At 36.4% G+C, this 21,181-nt stretch overlaps 1 long non-coding RNA gene across 3 annotated transcripts in view; it reads left to right on the top strand.

Moving 5' to 3' along the window:
• The window catches only part of LOC145722356 (uncharacterized), a 285,608-nt gene that overhangs the window by 16,099 nt on the left and 248,328 nt on the right, over positions 1 to 21,181 (top strand). Inside the window, exons 2-4 of one of the 3 annotated variants that reach the window (XR_014146570.1) lie at positions 16,318 to 16,500; positions 18,134 to 18,307; positions 19,360 to 19,377. This is a non-coding gene — a long non-coding RNA (uncharacterized LOC145722356). Of the gene's footprint in view, positions 1 to 16,317; positions 16,501 to 18,133; positions 18,312 to 19,355; positions 19,378 to 21,181 lie in introns of those variants that run through there. The other 2 variants (XR_014146568.1, XR_014146569.1) reach the window with 2 other exon arrangements.

Genomic DNA, 21,181 nt, shown 5'->3' with positions numbered 1-21,181 from the left:
ATGATTTTTAACCTTTGTATTGCTAATGGGGTTTATCACATTACTGATTTGCACCTGTTGAACCATCCTTGAGGCCCATGGATAAACCCAACTTCGTTATGGTGTATGAATCTTTTAATATGTTGTTGAATTCAGTTTGCTAATATTTTTTTTAAAGATTTTATTTATTTATTTGACAGAGAGAGACACAGCGAGAGAGGGAACACAAGCAGAGGGAATGGGAGAGGGAGAAGCAGGCTCCCCGCTGAGCAGGGAGCCCGATGTGGGGCTCGATCCCAGGACCCTGGGATCATGGCCTGAGCCGAAGGCAGACGTTTAACGACTGAGCCACCCAGGCGCCCCAATATTTTGTTAAGCATTTCTGATCTATGTTTATCAATGATACTGGCCTATAAATTTTTTTTTCTTCTAGTGTCCTTGTCTACCTTTGATCTAATCATGCTGATTTTGTAAAGTGGTATTGGAAGTGTCCCCTGCCCTCAAATTTTTGGAATGGTTTGCGAAGAATTGGTATTAATTCTTCTTTAAATTACAATGAAAACCTGGTCCCAGACTTTTCTTTGTAGAGATATTTTAAATTAATGATTCAGTCTTGTTGCTTGTTATTGATTTGTTCAGATTTTCTATTTCTTAATGATTTTGTTTTGGCAAGTTTTGTATTTCCAGGAATTTATCCATTGCTTCTAGGTTATCCAATTTGTTGGTGTGTAATTGTTTATGCTTGTCTCTTATGAACATTTGTATTTCTGTGGCATCAATCGAATGTCTCCACTTTCATTTCTCATTTTGTTTATTTTATCTTCTCTCTTTTTTCTTAGTTTTTCAGTGTTAGGTCTGTCAATTTTGTTTATCTTTTCAAAAAGGTAGGTATTAATTTTGTTGATTTTTTTGGTCTTTATTTCACATATTTCTTCTCTGATTTCTGTTATTTCCTTGCTTCTCCTAGTTTTAGGCTTTGTTCTTCCTTATCTAGTTTTTTTGATGTATAAAGTTGATTGTGTATTTGAAATCATTTCTTTTTCTTAGTGTAGGCATTTATCACTATAAACACCTCTCATAGAACTGCCTTTGTATGTGAGGCATTTTTTCCTCTCTTGTTGCTTTGAAAATTCTCTTTGTCTTTGGTTTTAGCTAGTTTTATTGTAAGGTGTCTTAGAGATGATTTCTTTGGGTTGAATCTGTTTGGGGACTTATGAGCCTCTTGATTTTGGTAGTCCAAAAGTCTTCCTAGATTGATAAATTCTCAGCCATTATTTCTTTAAGTAACTTTCTGACCCTTTCTCCATCTCTTCTCCTTTTGGGACTCACACAATGCCTAAAATAGTTCCTCTGATAGTCTTCTGTAATTCATATGGGCTCTCCCTACTCTAAGTCTTCCTTTGTTCTCCTCTGACTAGAAAATTACAAATGAGCTCTCTTCTACTTCACAGATTCTTTCTTCTGCTTCATAAAGTCTGCTGTTGATGCTCTTTATTTTTCATTTCATCCATTGTATTCTTCAGTTCCAGAATTTCTGTTTGGTTCCTTTTATGATTTCTATCTCATTGTTTTCCTGATTTCTTTGAATTCTCTTTCTGTGATTTCTTATAGCTCACAGAGCTTCCCTAAAACTACTGTCTTGAATTCTTTATCAGGAAAATCATAGATCATAATTTGGGGTAAGTTACTGGAATATTATTGTGTTCCTTTGGTGGTGTCATGTTTCCTTGATTTCTCATGTCCCTTAAAGTCTTGCATTGCTGTCTTCGCCTTTGAAGAAGCTCTCACTTTCTTTAGTCTTTTCTGACTAACTTTGGGAGAGAAATACTTTCTGTCACACCTGTTAGGGATTCTGAGGCTTTTTAAAAAACTTTTTAATGGATATATCTGCTCCTTTTGTTTTGCTACCACTTGGGATGGAATTCTTAGCTTGTATGCCTTCTTTCAACCCTGCAAAGATAGTCAGGGTCCTGATAGCTTCTTGTTTGCTGGGTACAATGTCAAATGCTCAGGTATGTGCTTTCTATCATTCCTATGGAGTCAGTTTGGCTTTCTAGGTATGCTCACTAGCCATCTAAAAATTGCTGCAGGGGCGCCTGGGTGGTTCAGTTGGTTGAGCGACTGCCTTCGGCTCAGGTCATGATCCTGGAGTCCCGGGATCAGGTCCCGCATCGGGCTCCCTGCTCAGCGGGGAGTCTGCTTCTCCCTCTGACCCTCCTCCCTCTCACGCTGTCTCTCATTCTCTCTCTCTCAAATAAATAAATAAAATCTTTAAAAAAAATTGCTGCATTCACTACCTTTGGGGAATACACAAAGAGCTGGCCAATGGATAGCAGGTGTGCGGAATGTTGGGGGTGCCATTAGGTGAGGAGGATCTGCAGGCAAGTCATCCCCAGTGGTTAGTGGGTACATCAGGGTACTCCCTGATGTAGTCTGCAAAGTGGTTAATAGGATCTTTGTCCCTTGATGAATTGAGCCCTGATTGCTGTGCTCCAAGCTTTCCTCAATCCCTTCAGTCATGAAGATCACCTCAGAATTCTGGATGTGGTGAAAAAGAAATGGGCCTTTTGGTCAGAGACCCACACAGCTGAGGAAGCCAGACACTAACTCACACACTCTTTCCCCCAGTGGAGAAGTTGCAGGCTGAGTGGGTCTCTCTTGGCACTGAACTGTGCCACTTTGAGGGAGGAGTGACGCAGATAATTGAAACTGTTCCTCTCACCCACTTCAATGCACCCACTGTTGGATCTTTTTGCTCTAATGGTGTGCTGAAACTCCTGCTAGATTCCCAGACTCCCAGAAAGATGCTCTTGTCTGTGGGTGATTGTCAAAATTGGTGTTCTTTGACAGGAAGAATAGAAACTTGTATTCTGCCATCTTGCTGGTGTCATTCTATTTTTTTCTTAGATTGAATGTATGTATGCATGTGTGCATTTAAGTTTTTATTTTAATACCAGTTGGTTAACATGCTCATCATGACAAGTGCAATCCTTAATCCCCATCACCTATTTCACCCATCCCCCTTACCCCCATCACCTCTCTCCCCTCTGATAACTATCACATTGTTCTTTACAGTTAGAGTCGTTTTTTACTTTTTGTTTTTTGTTTTGTTTTGTTTTTGGTTTGTATCTCTCTCTCTCTCTCTCACTTTCCCTCCTTTACTCATTTGTTTTGTTTCTTAAATTCCACATATGAGTGAGATTATATGGTATTTGTCTTTCTCTGACTTATTTCACTTAACATTATACTCTCTGGCTTCATCCACGTTGTTACAAATGGTAAGATTTCATTTTTTTAATGGCTGAGTAATATTCCATTTTATACATATACCACCTCTTCTTTATCCATTCATCAATCAATAGATACTTAGACTGCTTCCATATCTTAGCTATTCTATGTAATGTTTTTATAAACATAGGGGTGCATGGATCCCTTTGAATTAGTGTTTTTGTTCTTTGACTAAATACCCTGTAGTGTGATTGATGGTCATACAGAAATTCTATTTTTAACTTTCTGAGGAACCTCCATACTGTTCTCCAGAGTGTTTGCACTAGTTTGCATTCCCACCAACAGTGCAAGAGGGTTCTCCTTTCTCCACATCCTTGTCAACACCTGTTGTTTCCTGTGTTGTTGATTTTAGCCATTCTGACAGGTGGAAGGTGATATCGCATTGTAGTTTTGATTTGCATTTCCCTGATAATAAGTGATGAAAAGTATCTTTTCATATGTCTGTGGGCCATCTGTGTGTCTTCTTTGGAGAAATGTCTGTTCATGTCTTCTGCCCATTTTTGAATTGGATTATTTGGTTTTTGAGTGTTGAGTTTTATAAGTTCTTTATATATTTTGGATACTAACCCCTTACCAAGCATGTCATTTGCAAATGTCTTCTCCCATTCCAAAAGTTGCCTTTTAGTTTTGTTGATTGTTTCCTTTGCTGTCCAGAAGCTTTTTATTTTGATGTAGTCCCAATAGTTTTTGTTTTGTTTTGTTTTGCTTTGCTTTGCTTTTGTTTCCTTTGTCTCAGGGATCTATCTAGAAAGTTGCTGTGGCTGATGTCAGGGAAGTTACTGCTTGTGCTCTCTTCTAGGATTTTTATGGTTTCAGTTCTCACATTTGGTTCTTTCATCCATTTTGAATTTATTTTTGTATATGGTATAAGAAAGTGGTCCAATTTCATTCTTTTGTATGTTGCTGTCCAGTTTCCCAACACCATTTGTTGAAGAGACTGTCTTTTTCCTATGGGATTTTCTTTCCTTATTTGTCAAAGATTATTTGGCCATTTAATTGTGGGTTTATTTCTGGATTTCTGTTCTGTTCTATCAATCTATGTGTCTATTTTTGTGCCAGTATCATATTGTCTTGATTACTACAGCTTTGTAACATAACCTGAGGTCTGGAATTGTGATGTTTCCAGCTTTTTTTTCCTTTTTCAAGCTTGCTTTTGCTACTCAGGGTCTTTGTGGATCCATATAAATTTGAGGACAGTTTGTTCTAGGTCTGTGAAAAATGCTGTTGGTATTTTGATAAGGATTGCTTTGAATGTGTAGATTGCTTTGAGTGGTGTAGAAATTTTAACAATATTTGTTCTTCCAATCCATGAGCATGGAATGGCTTCCATTTCTTCATGTCATCTTCAATTTTTTCATCAGTATTTTATAGTTCTCAGAGTACAGGTCCTTTACCTCTTTGGTTAGGTTTATTCTTAGGTATTTTATTATTTTTGGTGCAATTATAAATGGGACAGTTTTCTTAATTTTTTTTTCTGCTGCTTCATTATTGCTGTATAGAAAGGCAATAGATTTCTGTACTATGATTTTGTAACCTACAACTTTACTGAATTCGTGATTAGTTCTAGCTGATCTTGACGGAGTCTTTTGGATTTTTTATATAGAATATCATGTCATCTGCAAATAGTGACAATTTTACTTCTTCCTTACTGATTTGGATGCATTTTATTCTTTTTTGTTATCTGAATGTTGTGGTTAGGACTTCCAGCACTATATTGAATAAAAGTGATGAGACATCCTTGTCTTGTTCCTGACCTTAGAGGAAAAGCACTCAGTTTTTCCCATTATGGATGATGTAACGGTGGCTTTTTCATATGTGGCCTTTATTATGTTGAGGTATGTTCCTTCTAAACCTACTTTGTTTGAGCACTTTTATCATGAATGGATGCTGTACTTTGTCAAATGCTTTTTTGGCATCTGTTGAAATGATCATATAGTTCTTATCCTTTCTTCTACTGCTGTGATGTATCATGTTGATTGATCTGTGAATATTGAACCACCCTTGAAACCCAGGAATAAATTCCACTTGATTGTGGTGAATATTTTTTTAAACGTATTGTTGGATTCAGTTTGTTAGTATTTTGTTATGGATTTTTGTGTCTATGTGTCATTTTGTGTCATCAGAAATATTGACCTGTAGTTCTCTTTTTTGTTGTGTCTTTATTTGGTTTTGGTATCAGGATAGTGCTGGCCTCATAAAATTGGATTTGGAAGCTTTCTTTCCTTTTCTATTTTTTGGAATAGTTTGAGAAGAATAGGTATTAACTCTTCCGTAAGTGTTTGGTAGAGGGCTGCCTGGGTGGCTCAGTCAGTTAAGCATCCAACTCTTGATTTCAGCTCAGGTTGTGATCTCAGGGTCAGAGATTCAGCCCTATATCAGGCTCTGCGCTCAGCAGGGAGTCTACTTGGATTCTCCCCCTGCCCCTCCCTCTGCCCCTCCATCCCCACCTTCTCTCAAAATAAATAAATAAATATTTTTAAAATGTTTCGTAGAGTTCATCTATGAAGCCATCTATCTTGGACTTTTGTTTATTGGGGATTTTTCAGTCTCTCTCTCTCTCTCTCTCTTTTTTTTTTTGCTTGTAATTGGTCTGTTCAAATTTTCTGTTTCTTCCTGTTTCAGTTTTGGTAGGTTTATGTTTCTATGAATTTATCCATTTCTTCTGGTTGTCCAATTTGTTGGCATGCAGTTTTTCAGATTATTTTCTTATAATTTTTTTTTGTGTGTGGTGTTGGTTGTTATTTCTCCTCTCTCATCTGTGATTTTATTTATTTGGTTCTTTTTTCTTTTTGATAATCCTGACTAGGGGTTTATCAAATTTATCATTTTTTTCCAGGAACCAGCTTCTGGTTTCATTTATTTGTTCTATTGTTTTTTTAGTTTCTGTATCATTTATTTCTGCTCTAATCTTTATTATTTCCTTCCTTCTGCTGGCTTTAGGTTTTGTTTCTTGTTGTTTTTCTAGATATTTTCGGTTAAGGTTAGGTTGTTTATTTGACATTTTTCTTGCTTCTTGAGCTAGGCCTGTATTGCTATAAACTTCCCCCTTGGAACCATTTTTGCTGCATCCCAAAGGTTTTGAACTGTTGTGTTTTCATTTTCATTTGTTTCCATGTACTTATTAATTTCTTCTTTTATTTCCTCTTGACCCATTCATTGTTTAGTAGCATGTTACTTAACCTCCATGTATTTGTGGTCTTTCAGATATTTTTCTTGTGGTTGACTTCTAGTTTCATAGTGTTGTGGTCAGAAAAGATGCATAGTATGACTGTGATCTTTATGAATCTGTTGAGGCTCATTTTGTGGCCTACTATGTGTTCTATTCTATGTGCACTTGAAAAGAGTGTGTATTCTGCTATTTTATGATAGAATGTTCTGAACGTATCTGTTAAATCCATCTGGGTCCGTGTGTCAATCAAAGCCATTGTTTCCTTGTTGATTTTCCGTTTAGATGATCCATCCATTGATGTAAGTGGGGTGTTAAAGTCCCTTATTATTATTGTATTATTATTGATTAGTTCCTTTCTGTTTGTTATTAACAGTTTTATGTATTTGGGAGCTCCCATCTTGGTTGCATACTTACCATTGTTATATCTTTTTCTTGGATTATCCTCTTTATTATTATATGTTGTCCTTCTTTGTCTTCTGTTACAGTCTTTGTTTTAACATCTATTTTGTCCAATATAAGCATTGCTACCGCAGCTTTCTTTTGACACCCATTTGCATGATAGATGTTCTCCATCTCCTCACTTTCAATCTGCAGGTGACTTTTGTTCCAAAATGAGTTTTGAGGGCAGCATATAGATGGGTCTTGTTTTATCCATTCTGTCAACTTATGTCTTTTGATTGGAGCCTTGAGTCCATTTCCATTAAAGAAATTATTGATAGATATGTGTTTGTTGCCACTTTATTACCTGTTTTATGTTGTTTTCTGAAGATTTTCTCAGATCCTTTCTTCTATTTCTCTCTTTTATGGTTTGCTGGTTTTCTTTAGTGACATATTGGATTTCTTTCCCTTTATTCTTTGCATATTTATTAGTAGTTTTGATTTGTGGTTACCATTAGGTTTTTATATAACATCTTCTGCACATAGCAGTCTATAATAAATTGATGGTCGTTTAAGTTTGAACCCATTCTTACTCCTCTCATCCCCAGGTATATGGTGTCATATTTTACATCCTTTTGTTTTGTGAATTCCTTGACTGTATTTTTTTACAGAAATATTCATTTTTACTGCTTTGTGTTTCCTACATTTATACTGTCACTTTTGGTCTCTTCTTTTCACACAGAGTCCCCTTTAATATTTCTTGCAGGGCTGGTTTAGTGGTCATGAACTCCATTAATTTTTGTTTGTCTTGGAAACTCTTTTATCATTCCTTCCATTCTGAGTAATAGGCTTTCTGGATAGAATATTCTTGGCTACAGATTTTTCCCATTCAGCACTTTGAATTTATCACACCACTCTCTTCTGACTTGGAAATTTTCTGCTGAAAATTCCCTGGTAGCATTATGGGGTTTCCCTTATACGTTACTATCTTTTTGTTTGTTTTGTTTTTGTCCTGCTGCTTTTAAAATTTTTTCTATATCACTATGTTTTGCCAATTTAATTATAATATGTCTTGGTTTGGGTCTGCTTTTGTTGATTTTTGGGGGTTCTCTATGCTTCCTGGGTCTGGATATCTGTTTCTTCCCCCAGATTAGGGAAGTTTTCTGCTATTATTTCTTCAAATAAATTTTCTACACTTGATCTTAGCCAAAAGGCCAAGAAGCGATTCTTCAAATAAATTTTCTGCCCCCTTTTCCCTCTCTTTTTCTTCTGGGACTCCTATAATAGGAATGTTGTGTTTGAGGGAGTCACTGAGTTCCCTATATCTATTCTCATTTTGCATAATTCTTTTCTCTCTCTTTTGTTCAGCATGATTACTTTCCGTTACTCTGTCTTCTATGTCATTAATTCATTCCTCTGCTTCTTCCAACCTGCTGTTCATTCCATCAAGTGTGTTTCTCATTTTGTTTATTGTGCCCTTGATCTCTGCTATGCTATTCTTTATCTCTGTGTTAAAGGTCTCACTCATGTCTTCGACTTTTTTCTCAAGTCCACAGAGTATCTTTATAGTATTATCTATCAGGCACATTGCTAATATATATTTTACTTACATCTCTGGCTGTGGCCTTGTATTGTTCTTTCATTTGGGACAAATTCTTCTGTTTTCTCATTTTGTCTAAATTGCTGTGCATGCTTCTTTGTTCAGAAAGTCAGCTACTTCTCCTGTTCTTGAGGGTAATGGCCTTATGAAGAAGAGATTCTATAATGCTCTGCAGTGTTGTGACCTTTGTCCCCCAGGGCCTGACACTTCAGGGAGTGTCTCCAATGTGTGCTGTATGCACACTGCTGTTGTGTCCTGACTGCTTTATCCTTCAGGCCAGTCATCTGCAGAGGCCCTCTTTAGTCAGTATTTGGTCCCTGGCCTGACTGTGTTGAGTTTTAACTTTAGGTGTGCTCTGGTCTGCTTGTGAAATGAGACCTCTTATCACCACTGCTGGAATCAAGGCTTCCCAAAACTCCCAGGTTGGGAGATGTGGTGGGGGCAGAGGTTTGGCTTGGTCTTCTGGGGGAGGAGGCTGGCTGTTCAGGGACTGAGGCAAGCATGACCAGGAAGGGTGGTTTCCACTGGAGCACAGGGAGGTGGGACTTGGTGCAAGCAAGTTAAGTAGTGAGTGCTGGCCCTGTGCTGGTTCCCACAGGTGGCTCTGTGTTTATGCTGAAGGGTGGGGGAGGGAAATGGCACCTGCCAGTTCCTTTGTTCCCAAAGGGGTCTGTGAAAACTGCCTTTCTGCAACACGCTCCTCACTGTGTGCCCAGCGTGCTCTTCAGATGCTCTTTCCAGGTGTATGTTGACAGGCTGCTTGGTTGCCTTTTCTCCAAGCCTCAATGTCGTTTGAGCTGTCCCAGAGCCAAGCACACTGACCTTGAAAACCCCAGGCTTTAAACCCCACTGGTTATAAGAATTATGAAATTTGGCCTCTCTCACTTTCCAAGACAATTGCTATGGTAATTCATTTTTCCCATATGCTCCCTTGTGTGTTAATCTGTCCCTTGCCTTTCTCTGTGACCATGGCTCTCTCCCCACCTCAGTGGCCACAATCAGTTTCTCTCAAACTGTGTGCATCTTACTTCTTCAATGTGGCCTCTTCTTGACCTTTAGCTGTGGAATTTGTTCTGCCGGTCTTCAGGTTGATTTCTGGGGTACTTAGGATGATTTGATGGTTATCGAGGTGTATTCATGGGATGAGGCAAGCCTAGGTTCCCCCTACTCCACTGCCATCTTCTTCCCTCTACTGCTGGTATCACTCTATTATTACAGGTTTCTTCTTTGTGTTTCTTTTACTGTTTTCTTGACTAATACCTATCAGTAGACATTTATTTTGCTATATATGTATCAAGAAATGTGTATATCCACTCATACATACTTGGAAAAAATAAAGCTAAGTATATCCATTGGCAGAAATAAGAAAATTGATATAAAATTTTGCTACAGTTAATAAAGATGTGGGTCAGAAAACCATAAATAGGGTCATGTGGGTGGCTCAGTCCGTTAAGCGTCTGCCTTCAGCTCAGGTCATGGTCCCAGGGTCCTGGGATCAAGCCCCACATCTGGCTTCCTGCTCAGCAGAGAGCCTGCTTCTCCCTATCCCTCTGCCTGCTGCTCTGCCTACTTGTGGTCTCTATCTCTCTGTCAAATAAAGAAATATCTTTAAAAAAATAAAATAATAAAAGAAAACCATAAATATACTGGGATCTCAGACCATTTACTTACTGAGAGGGATGCATTCTGGAGGAGGGAACCAGTCATTCTCTGAACATGTAATTATAGTCCTCTCATTTTGAAGACTGTAACCGGAATTACATTTAACTCTCACAGATTCATCTTGGAGAAATGTTTGTCCATACGTTGGATAATCTCCATTTTTCAAATAATTGAAAATACATCGTCCTAAAAATCATAAAAATGATGAACAAAAATTTTTAAAAACCCATGAATTCAATCACAATAGTAAGTTAAAAACTGTTTGTACAATATTAAAACTATAATGCGTAAGTATCCAAAAACTTAAGAAAAACTAAAGCTACTACCAAATGTGTAGAAAGAAAAAATCAATATTCAATATTATTTATCTTCAGTTTTTATAATTAAAATATGTATGAACGATATAGGTGTTTTTGCAAAAGCTTCTATCTTTATCTGTAATGTGATTTTTATGAAGAGCTCCTCATTAAAGGAAAAACCTATATTGGTCTTTTGCTCATAAAACTCATCCCTTGGCCTCATTTTTGTCATACAAGGCTTAATTATACTCAATTATGTGTTTTTCCCCCTCTGCTATTTGAAATACGTACACATATACAATTATGAAAAGGTTTACTTACTGTGGCATGGTACTGCTGGTTCCCATCTTTTGTGTGTGCAAGTAATGTATTCCCACCGATTTTGTGAAGGAGTCACAAAATTGGAATCACAGGAATAGTAAAAATATTTTCCTATAGCTACTGGAAAGTATGATCTATATCTATTTTCATTGTGTAAACTTCCATGTTTTATTTCTGGAAAATCACAGGGCTTCACTTGCAATACAAACAAAAGAAACAAAAACAGTATAAATAATGTTTTACCTTAATAAAAAAATCAAATTAGAAATGAATTGTTTCATTGGTGAATTATATCCTCTTACTAGCATAATTTTGCTCATTGCAACAGGGTTTCTAGGACAAGAAAAGTTACAAAATTCAGATGAAGTGTGATGAAGTTATTGCTAATGAAGTTAAAATTGTATCTTGTGGGTCATATGATATATATGATATATATGTACGAAGACTCTTGAGGAATAAGACTGTACAGACCTATTTAATGACTTCTCCTTGAGTATGTATATCCTAGCCCTGGATGATTAAATGAGCATCTTGGTTGAGAGATGAAAGTACTGATTTTATTGCTCAGATCATCTGTCTTCTTTTCCTTTCTTTACTGTTCTCAACAGAAATCAGAGCCCTGCCTTTTCTTCCCAAACCAACTCAATGTAGGGAGATAGTGGGATTTTTTTTGTAGATTAACATTCATTAATTTATTTTTCTACTTATTGTAAATAGTGTAAGAAATATAGAGAAACACAAAAATTTTCCATTTGCCACATAATACAGAAAAATAATTTTTTTTTTTTAAAGATTTTATTTATTTGAGAGAGAGAATGAGAGAGAGAGCACATGAGAAGGGGGAGGGTCAGAGGGAGAAGCAGACTCCCTGCCGAGCAGGGAGCCCGATGCAGGACTCGATCCAGGGACTCCAGGATCATGACCTGAGCCGAAGGCAGTCACTTTAACCAACTGAGTCACCCAGGCGCCCAGAAAAATAATATTCTTATTAATGCCTGAAACCAGTCATTGAGGCAAGTTTTCCTCTTTTTATTTAATCAGAGAAATGGACTAAGAATATTTCTTTATATCTAAATAGTTAATTAAGATTATGGTAAACATTTGATTGTTAGTACTAATTTTAATTTGAGAATGAGGTATTTTAAAATGTCATACATGTCATAATATATATGACATATATCATATATATGAAGTATTTTAAAATGTCATACATAATATGTCATACTATATATGGTATATTTGACACATATATGACATATATATCATATATGATGTGACATATATGTCATAATAAGTATATATCATGTACATATATACAAAAATATGTCATATTTACATAATATATCATATATACCATATATAGGAGATGCTTTCAAATATGTCATATAAGTCATAATATGTATATTTTAGGATAAAAGTGAATATTTGATGCCATCATAGTTTGATTCTTTTTAAACACTTAAATGTCCTATTTTTATTGGGGTATAATATAATTGTATTTTATTGAGTCATTCTTATATATTGAGTAATTTTGACATATATGTTTAAATGTTCTCTTGTTTATAACACATTTATATATAATACTTTCTAGAAAAAGTTTCCCTTTTTGTTGGATGATTTAGAGATAATCTAATACTTTTAATACCAGACTAATATTAGGGTTTTTTTCCATAAAATGATTTGATTGCAAGGAATCTTGTGCAACACATGAACAACAGTTCCAACACACACACACACACACACACACACACACACGTGTATTCATTATCATCTTCATCTTCCTTAAGTCCACTGATCCATTTTCTTTTTTGTTTGATTAGAGAAATTTTCCAGTAGTTTCTGCAGACTTGTTATGTGGATTATACACTTTGAATATTTGCATATACTAATGTTTTTCTTTAATAAAAATTTTTTTAAAGATTTTACTTATTTATTTGAGAGAGAGAGTGTGTGTGCACAAAGGGGTGGGGAGGGACAGAGAGAGAAGCAGACTCCCCGCTGAGCAGGACCCAGGGATCATGACCTGAGCCAAAGGCAGAGGCTTAACCAACTGAGCCATCCAGGTGCCCCTTTAATAAAGATTTGTAAATGATGCCTTCTGTAGGTATAGATTCTTGGCCTCCCTAGCTCTCATTGATAGATTTCCCCCCACTTTTTTTAAGCTTCCAATGTTGAGATTAAAATGCTCATTTACTCTTATACCTTTTAAATAAACTTCTAGGGTTTTTTCCCCTACAAATTTTTGAAGATTTAGATTATTTTCTCTTTACCCTTGAATGAATTTCATCGTGATACATCAAGATGTGTGTCATTTAACAATAATTCTACCTTGGGCAAGCTTCAGTCTTTGGATTTGCAAGAACTGAGTCTTAAAGGACTCAATTAAATTAGTTGTGAAATTGTAAAGGAGAGATTTGAATCCTGGTGGTCTGATTTCAGAACATCTACAGTTATCCACCTATTATGGTGTTTCAAAGGATATGAATTAAAGAAAACAGCCTGCTGAGATTTCTTTTCAAAAGGTATGCAAAGGGGATAAAATTAAAGTAGGTATTATTATTATGACAGGCTTGAACCCCTTTACTATCTTCCTCTTTCATCTGGGCACACTTAAATAGGTCTTTATACTCTAACAAGATCATCTCTGAAGCAAATATAATATTTCACATATGGTCTGATCAGCACTAAGACTGGTGAGACTTAGAACAGCCTCATTCTACCTTAGACTCCTATCAATGCAGATTGTGGTCTTACAAACAGTACTGGTGGTTCTATCATAGTTTTGACTCAAATTAATCTCAAAATTGATTAAAATATTCACTAATTTTTTTTTTAGGTAGGCTCCACACCCAGCATGTGGGGTTTGAACTCATGACCCTGAGATCAAGCCCTGAGCTGAAATCAAGAGTCAGATGCTTAACCAACTGAGGCTCCCTGAGCACCCCAAATATTCACTAATTTTAAAAAATATTTCTAATCTGTCTGTACTTGTACAGCTGATTCCTATGACCTAAGCCCAGGATCTTATAGTTGTCACTACTAAATATCACGTTATTAGATTCAACCTAGCACATAAGATTCTTTTTGAAGAATGAATCTGTGCTAATGCAGATTCACTATCATTATCCTGAGAAATTCCACTTGTAAATTTGTACTATTTCCCCTAAACCAATTAAACTATATGATAACAGAAATGAGTCATGAAATAGGCCTGAGAATAAAGTCCTGAATCTGACACTTGGGTAAGTTTATTTAATGAAATCACCAACTATCTCATAAACTATCTAACTGTTCAATTTCCCCATCTTGTCCACAAGAACTTCATAAGGTCCCTTGTGAACAACCTTACTGGGGTCCAGATACAGTTGAACTGATCTACCATTTCCATAAGTCAACCATAAACATGATTAAATATTTTCCTTATGGAAGTAGTTCGAGATGGAGATGTAGAAGATCCTGAACACACCTCTACCCTTGGACACACTGAATCTACAGTTACATATAGAATAATTTTGTCTGAAATTCCCCCCCTCGCCAAACTAGCTGAGTGATTCCTACACATTTGGCAAATGAGAAAAAAAACCCACATCAAAGTGGGGAGAAGAAATTGAGACACAATCTGACCATAAACCTCATCCTCAGCATGATGACACACAATTGGGAGGGAATTCCAAACCCCAAGCTTCTCTCTGAGGAGTGAAGATTTGAACCTTACATCTGGAACTCCAATTTTAAGATTGGCACCTGACAGACAAGCCCCCAAAACATCTAGCTTTGAAAGCCAGCGGGGCTTGTGTCCATAAGACCACAGGCTACAGCTAGCCGATAAATAGTTCTTAAAGGGTTCACATGCATGGACTCACCCACCCCATGGCCCCACAAAGGGGAAGCCATCTGAAAAGTGCCCAGACTTTCTGTGAAAGAGACTTATTTGCCTATTTTAAAGCATTGGCCTGAGGGGCAAGCATTTAATTTGATACACATCTAGGGGCTTACTAAAACTCTCTTTAGACACCCCCTGGTTTTTACAGCTGCCACCCAGGAGACACCTCTAGATCACATGGCTGTGGTGGACAGTGGGTCCCGCAGGACTGTAACAAATAAAGAGAGTTCTTAACAGGACACCACCCCCAGGGCACAGGAGAAAGTCACAGATTGAAGCAGCCATCTTTCTGTGGAAAAGGTCTATTAGATTAATCTTCACTGCTGGGGCCTGAGGGGCAGACTTCTAATTAAACAGTTGAGGGCCAACTATAATTGTCTACAAAGACCTTGGAGGATAAATACTATCTTCAAGTCCTCCTTCCGCTGCACTCCAGAGCACTGGTAACTTCTAGAGGGAAGTTCGTACAAGGATCTGGTGCCCTAGTTTTTACGTTTGGGCACTGGATTTTGTGGCTGCCACCCAGGGGACATTACTTGATCTGATGGCCAGTGGAGCTTGCATTCATAGGTCCCACAGGATTGTAACAAATGCAGACAGTTCAGGGCTGGCTACCACCCCCAGGGCACACTGTAGATACAGACTGAACTACGTTCTCAGTCTTCCTACGAAAGCGGCCTATTAGCCTTCCTGAAGTTTCAGCCTGAGGGGCAGGCTTCTGGTTTGGCACACACCTAGGGGCCTACTTAGGTGTTCTCTGGAGATAGAGGCCAGTGGAAGCCAACTTTGTGATCTTCCTCTGCCTCGCTCTAGGTCAATGGTATCTCCAGGAAAGGAGCTTGTTCTTTTCCATGGTGCCCTGGCTTTAGTGGTTCCCAGCTAGGGTATTCCTCTAGACTGCCTTCCTCTGGTGGCCAGCTGGGCTTATGATTGTGGTCCCATAGGACTGCAACAAATGGGGAAAGAATTCTAAACCAGCTACGACTCCAGGGCACAGCAGAGAGGCAGGAGACTAAGGAATCTATTTTTTCTTGCAAAAGAGGCCTATTGGCCTATCTTCATAACTGAGTCCTGAGAGGCAGGCTTCTAATTAAACTAAGGGCCAACTGTAATCCTCCCAGAGACCTCTAGAGATCACATCTCTCTCTTTGCTGCACTCCAGAGTGCTGGTATCTTCTAGAAGGGAGCTCATACACACATCTGCTGTCCAGCTTTTGTATATGGTACCTTGGTTTTTGTGATTGCTGCCCAGGTATTAGCCTTTGATTGCCTGCCCTTGGTGGCCAGCAGGGTTTGTATTCGTGAATTCAAAGAGATGGTGGCAGAGAAAGAAACAGTTCTTAACTGGCTATCACTCCATTGCTCAGTTCAGAAGGAGCAGACAGAAATGCCCATCTCCCAGTCTTCCCCTGAAAGAGGTATATTTGCATACATTAAACATTGCTGCCTGAGGACCTGGCTTCCTATAAGCCTGAATCTAGGTGCTGACTGAGATCCTCCCCTTTGGGACACTGTCCAGGTCTTGGCACACTCTCAGCTACTGAGAGCCACTTAACATAAAGTAGGGTGATGGACAACCACAAGGCTTGAGAGATAACGAAAAGCAGGGCAGGCTTAAACAATAATGGTCATCTTCTAAGTGAGGCCATTCTTTCAAGACTAGGAGAGGTAGCTAGTCAATTATTTATGAAATGCTTATTTACACGCTTATATTTTCCTTATACTGTCTCTCTTTCAGAAAGATGTTTAAAATCAGATATAACAATTGAAAATGGATTTTTTTCTGAATATGAATTTGCATATCCCTTGAATAAAGAAACACAATATCAGTGTAAACCAGGATATGTAACACCAGATGGTAAAACTTCAGGATCAATTACATGTCTGCAAAGTGGATGGTCACCTCAACCCACATGTATTAGTGAGTAATTTTATGTTCATATTCATTATCCTGATGATCATTGTGCAAAAGATTATTTTAATTTAATTCTTTTCTGAAGGGGAGGGGCTGATGTGGTTCCCATTTGAAAAGATAAATAAAAAAATATATAATATTTTTTACTATTAAGATTAATCACTTGTAGGGTGGAATATCAGTCCATCTTTCAGTTCAAGTTTTCTTCCACTTTAAAACATCCTGTGATTTAATTAATTAATTAAATTAAATAAAACATCTTGTGATTTGGAAAATAGATAGGGAGCCTTATGTGTATTCTCCTATAAACTCATTTATTTTTGGCTGACATCTTTGTGCCTATGTACCTGTTTTTAGGTGATTAAACTTTTATGTCAGTCTTTTTTCTTAGACATAAAAATTATGTTTTTAAGTCAAGATCTGTGTCCATAGTGCATAATTTTAATTTAACCTGTAGAATTTATATGTTTGATAATCCAGGGTAAGCCCACTTCTAAAAAATCCTCTCCCTTAGGAAATCTTCATAAACATCTAATTAGTGGAGACAGAAATGCTTCTAGATGGTACCAAATGCAGTTGTGTTGAAAGATTTCCCTGTCCCTAGGTATTTATGAAGATTTTCTAAGAACAATTTGCTCAGTTTATCTTATACTCCAAAGCTACATAGTGATCTTTTGCACTGATATTTAGCATATTCACTTTAAGTAAAGTGGATATTTGAATATCCATTTCTACTGTTTTCACTTCCTTATTTTTTTCAATTTCCATGCTTACTATGGGCACCAGCCACAGGAAAAAAAATGATAAAAGTTGTTCCCATATCGAACTCATTTTATACTAAATTGTAATCAGTTATCCATTAAAACACTCTTATTATAGAAGAGAACATCTCTGTCTCTTTTTTCACTAGTTAGTTTTGCTTTCTTTTTTAAAGCTTTAAGGTAGCTGGCTACATAACACAGTATAACATTTGAGATGAATTATTTAAACCTTTATTAACATCATTCTAGTATAGTGTTAGCAAAAATTGAGACTTTTAACACTTTACTTCCTTATAACAAATTATAGAGATATCTCTCTGTTCAATCTTGGTAAGTTGAAAAGAATACACAGCCATTAGGAATATATTTAGGTAAAAAAAATCAGGATATGAGCTTTAGAAATTATTATGTTGTAGATTTTTATAGAATGTTTAAAAATTTACTTGCATTGTTGAAAACTAATATTATTCAACTAATCTGGCCTATTTGTCACACTGCTAATGAGTTTGTCATCTTAATTCACAAAATGCTATTCAGCTTTGCTAGAAAAAGTATGATATATCTGTAATGGCCTATTTTATTACAAGCATGGGATAAACACAAAAGTATAATTGATTGAAAAAAGTGTTCTTAGAATAAATTTTTCACAGTGTTCAAGTGATAAGAAAAACGCTGTGTAGAAACATATTTTTTCATTTTGAGTAACTTTTTCTGGACAATGATTTATCACTGGTATTCTTAGATTCTTTTAATATGATACTTAATTTATTAGCACATACTAATTAATAAATCTTTTTTTACCTCCTTGGGATGGAACTTAATTACATTGTCCATTAAATAATATTAGAAGTGAAACCTTCGATTGTATTATGCATTAGAATCTTGTGACGTGCCAGTATTGGAGAATGCCAGAATCAAAAGCCATGGCACGTGGTTTAAACTCAATGACAAGTTGGACTATGAATGCCATGACGGATTTGAAAGCAGAGATGGGCGCACAGGTTCGATAGTGTGTGATAACGATGGTTGGTCTCCTAAACCAATATGTTATGGTAAGTGCTGTTTTTTCAGGTACTCTTTTTTTCAGGATTGACAAAATTAATAAAATGTTTAAAATATTCCATTTTGAACAAATTTGTATTATTTAAAGTCACTTTTAAGAAATAATGACTAAAATCAGGTGTCTCCTAATTTAATGTAAACTGGGAGAACAGGGTGTTTTAAAGCCCAAAGACAATACTCTATCTTTAACACAGTACATTAATGTTTCCTATGGGCCATATACATGATAGATTTGTAAATAAAATATAATTGTGCTTGTTACTCTAAAAGCAGGCTTTCATATTATTTAAAATGGGTTTCTTTTAGTGTATGGTGTAAGAAAACCAAAATTATAGTTTCTTATAATTTCCTCAGCTATTTTGCTCCTGAGTTTCTGCTTTTACACCCTCTACCTTGAGTGTTAATTTCTTCAGATCCCAAAAGCTCTTTCTTTTCTGACTTTGACAAGTTCTGTGGACTATTATTACATGAATTTCTTTCATGTTTGGGAATCCACTATTTTCCAGGAGGAGGAGTAGGACTTGAATCTGTGGAAAACTTGAGTGGATTTAGAGTGTTCCACGCTAAGGGAACAGTATGTGCAAAACTTTGACAACAAAACAATATTTGGGAAATATCAGGGTGAGCAGATTCTACTCAAGACGTGGGAGAATTTTATGAACTGATGCTGGCTAAGAGACAAAGAAAGGATTATTCAGGTTATTTTCAAGGCATGTCAGCATTTAGATTAATTTTATGATTGATAAAAAGCCATAAAGAAGTCTTAAGGAAAGAAAGAATATAACTGTATCTAGATTTTTTGAAAAGTTTTTTTTTCATATGTTGTACTTGTGGTGGAGAAGAGAAGATTCAGGAGCTTATGCAGGGTGAGTAAGTGTGGGGATTGGGATAGGGTGATGGCTGACGAGATGCAAAGCAGAACATATTGGAGATCTAGTTTGTTGGTAGAAAGCATAGCTGATGTTTACTAAATATTGGATGCAAGAGAGAGTAATAATCAAGGGATTCACATGCTTGTTTTAAATTTTTTTTCATAAGCAAGCAGGTAAATGGCAATGCCTTTTTGTAAGGTGGTGCTGACAGAAGAAAGAGCACTTTGGGAGGAACATCACAACTTTTGACTTGAGCACATTATGGTTGAGCTGCCCATGGACAATCAAAATCGGATATGTAAACTACAGAGTTGAATATATGGATCTAGCCAAGAGATATATATTTGGAATTATCACCCAATAAATGATGATATCAAATTGGAAAAGAATACAGAATAAAAAAAGAAGAGAGCTCAAGATTGAGCCCTGAAGCATTCCAACGTTTAAATGTCGGGCAGAAGAGAAATAGGTGACAAATAGAAAAAAGGAGGACCCAGACAATAAGGAGATGAAAACATTTTGGAATGACTTCTCATAGATGTGGGGAGAAGAAAATGATTAAAGGATAAGAAAGTATAAGTGAATCCTGTGGAGTCAACCTGGTCAATTCCATCATTTACTAAATTCCAATTCCATCATTTACTAAATTCCAATTCCATCATTGATTAAACATGTATCTTAGGGCAACAACCAAGCTTATTTGAAGCTTTGTTCACTCTTCTTCATCTGCAAAATGTTTTAATAATTACAAATGCTCTAATATGTCAAAGGATTGTTTTTCGTTTTAGTATGATTCTAATATTTAAATTCCAGTTTTTAATTTTATAAATTAATCAGCAAGATAGGAGGGTTCCAAATAAGAAAAATGCATTTTTTATGATATTTAGGAATGTCATGAGTGTCACAAATGTCACAAACTTGACAAATCTGAAGGGATTTTACATATTCCTAATTTGAATCAGAATAATCAACAACATATTAATAGATGATATAAATTACAGGTACAACAAGAATAGATAGTTGTATATTATATAAATATTCAGGACACCTAGAATATGCCTAGTTATGTGGCCTTGAACATGTTTCTTTATTTTGTTTCATATTTCAGTTTATGATTCAGTTTGATTTCTTTACTAATATAACTAATATGATATACTATGAATTAAGCAATTTTAATAGTTTCTTTAAAACACATTAGAAATGCCTTGCATGTGTTCTGGTTCTCCAGTTATATTTGCATTAAACAAAAATGCCAATTCTTATTTGAGTGCAATTTTAAAATTGTGGCATCACTTTTTTTTAATGCAAGAGAATACTTTTATATTTTGAGAATACAAAACAATATCACATTGTATTTTATAAATAAATGTCAGTTATAAAATCAGATCCAGTATAAGCAAGTTGACCTCACAAATACATTTTCAGGATACATATATTGCTATTCGATGCCTTAATATTTCTGAGTCCCACATGAAAAAGTGCTCAACATCGCTCGGCATCGGGGAAATCCAAATCAAAACCTCAATGAGATATCACCTCACACCAGTCAGAATGACTAAAACTAACAAGTCAGGAAACGACAGATGTTGGCGGGGATGCGGAGATAGGGGAACCCTCCTACACTGTTGGTGGGAATGCAAGCTGGTGCAGCCACTCTGGAAAACAGTATGGAGATTCCTCAAAAGTTGAAAATAGAGCTACCATATGATCCAGCAATTGCACTGCTGGGTATTTACCCCAAAGATACAAATGTAGGGATCCAAAGGAGTACGTACACCCCGATGTTTATAGCAGCAATGTCCACAATAGCCAAACTGTGGAAAGAGCCAAGATGTCCATCGATAGATGAATGGATAAAGAAGATGTGGTATATATACAATGAAATATTATGCAGCCATCAAAAAGAGTGAGATCTTGCCATTTGCAATGACATGGATGGAACTGGAGGGTGTTATGCTGAGCGAAATAAGTCAATCAGAGAAAGACATGTAT

The sequence above is a fragment of the Leptonychotes weddellii genome, chromosome 6, assembly GCF_054177405.1.
Source record: "Leptonychotes weddellii isolate Sample4059 chromosome 6, ASM5417740v2, whole genome shotgun sequence".
Lineage (NCBI taxonomy): Eukaryota > Metazoa > Chordata > Mammalia > Carnivora > Phocidae > Leptonychotes > Leptonychotes weddellii.
This window is presented reverse-complemented; position numbering and strand designations above follow the sequence as displayed.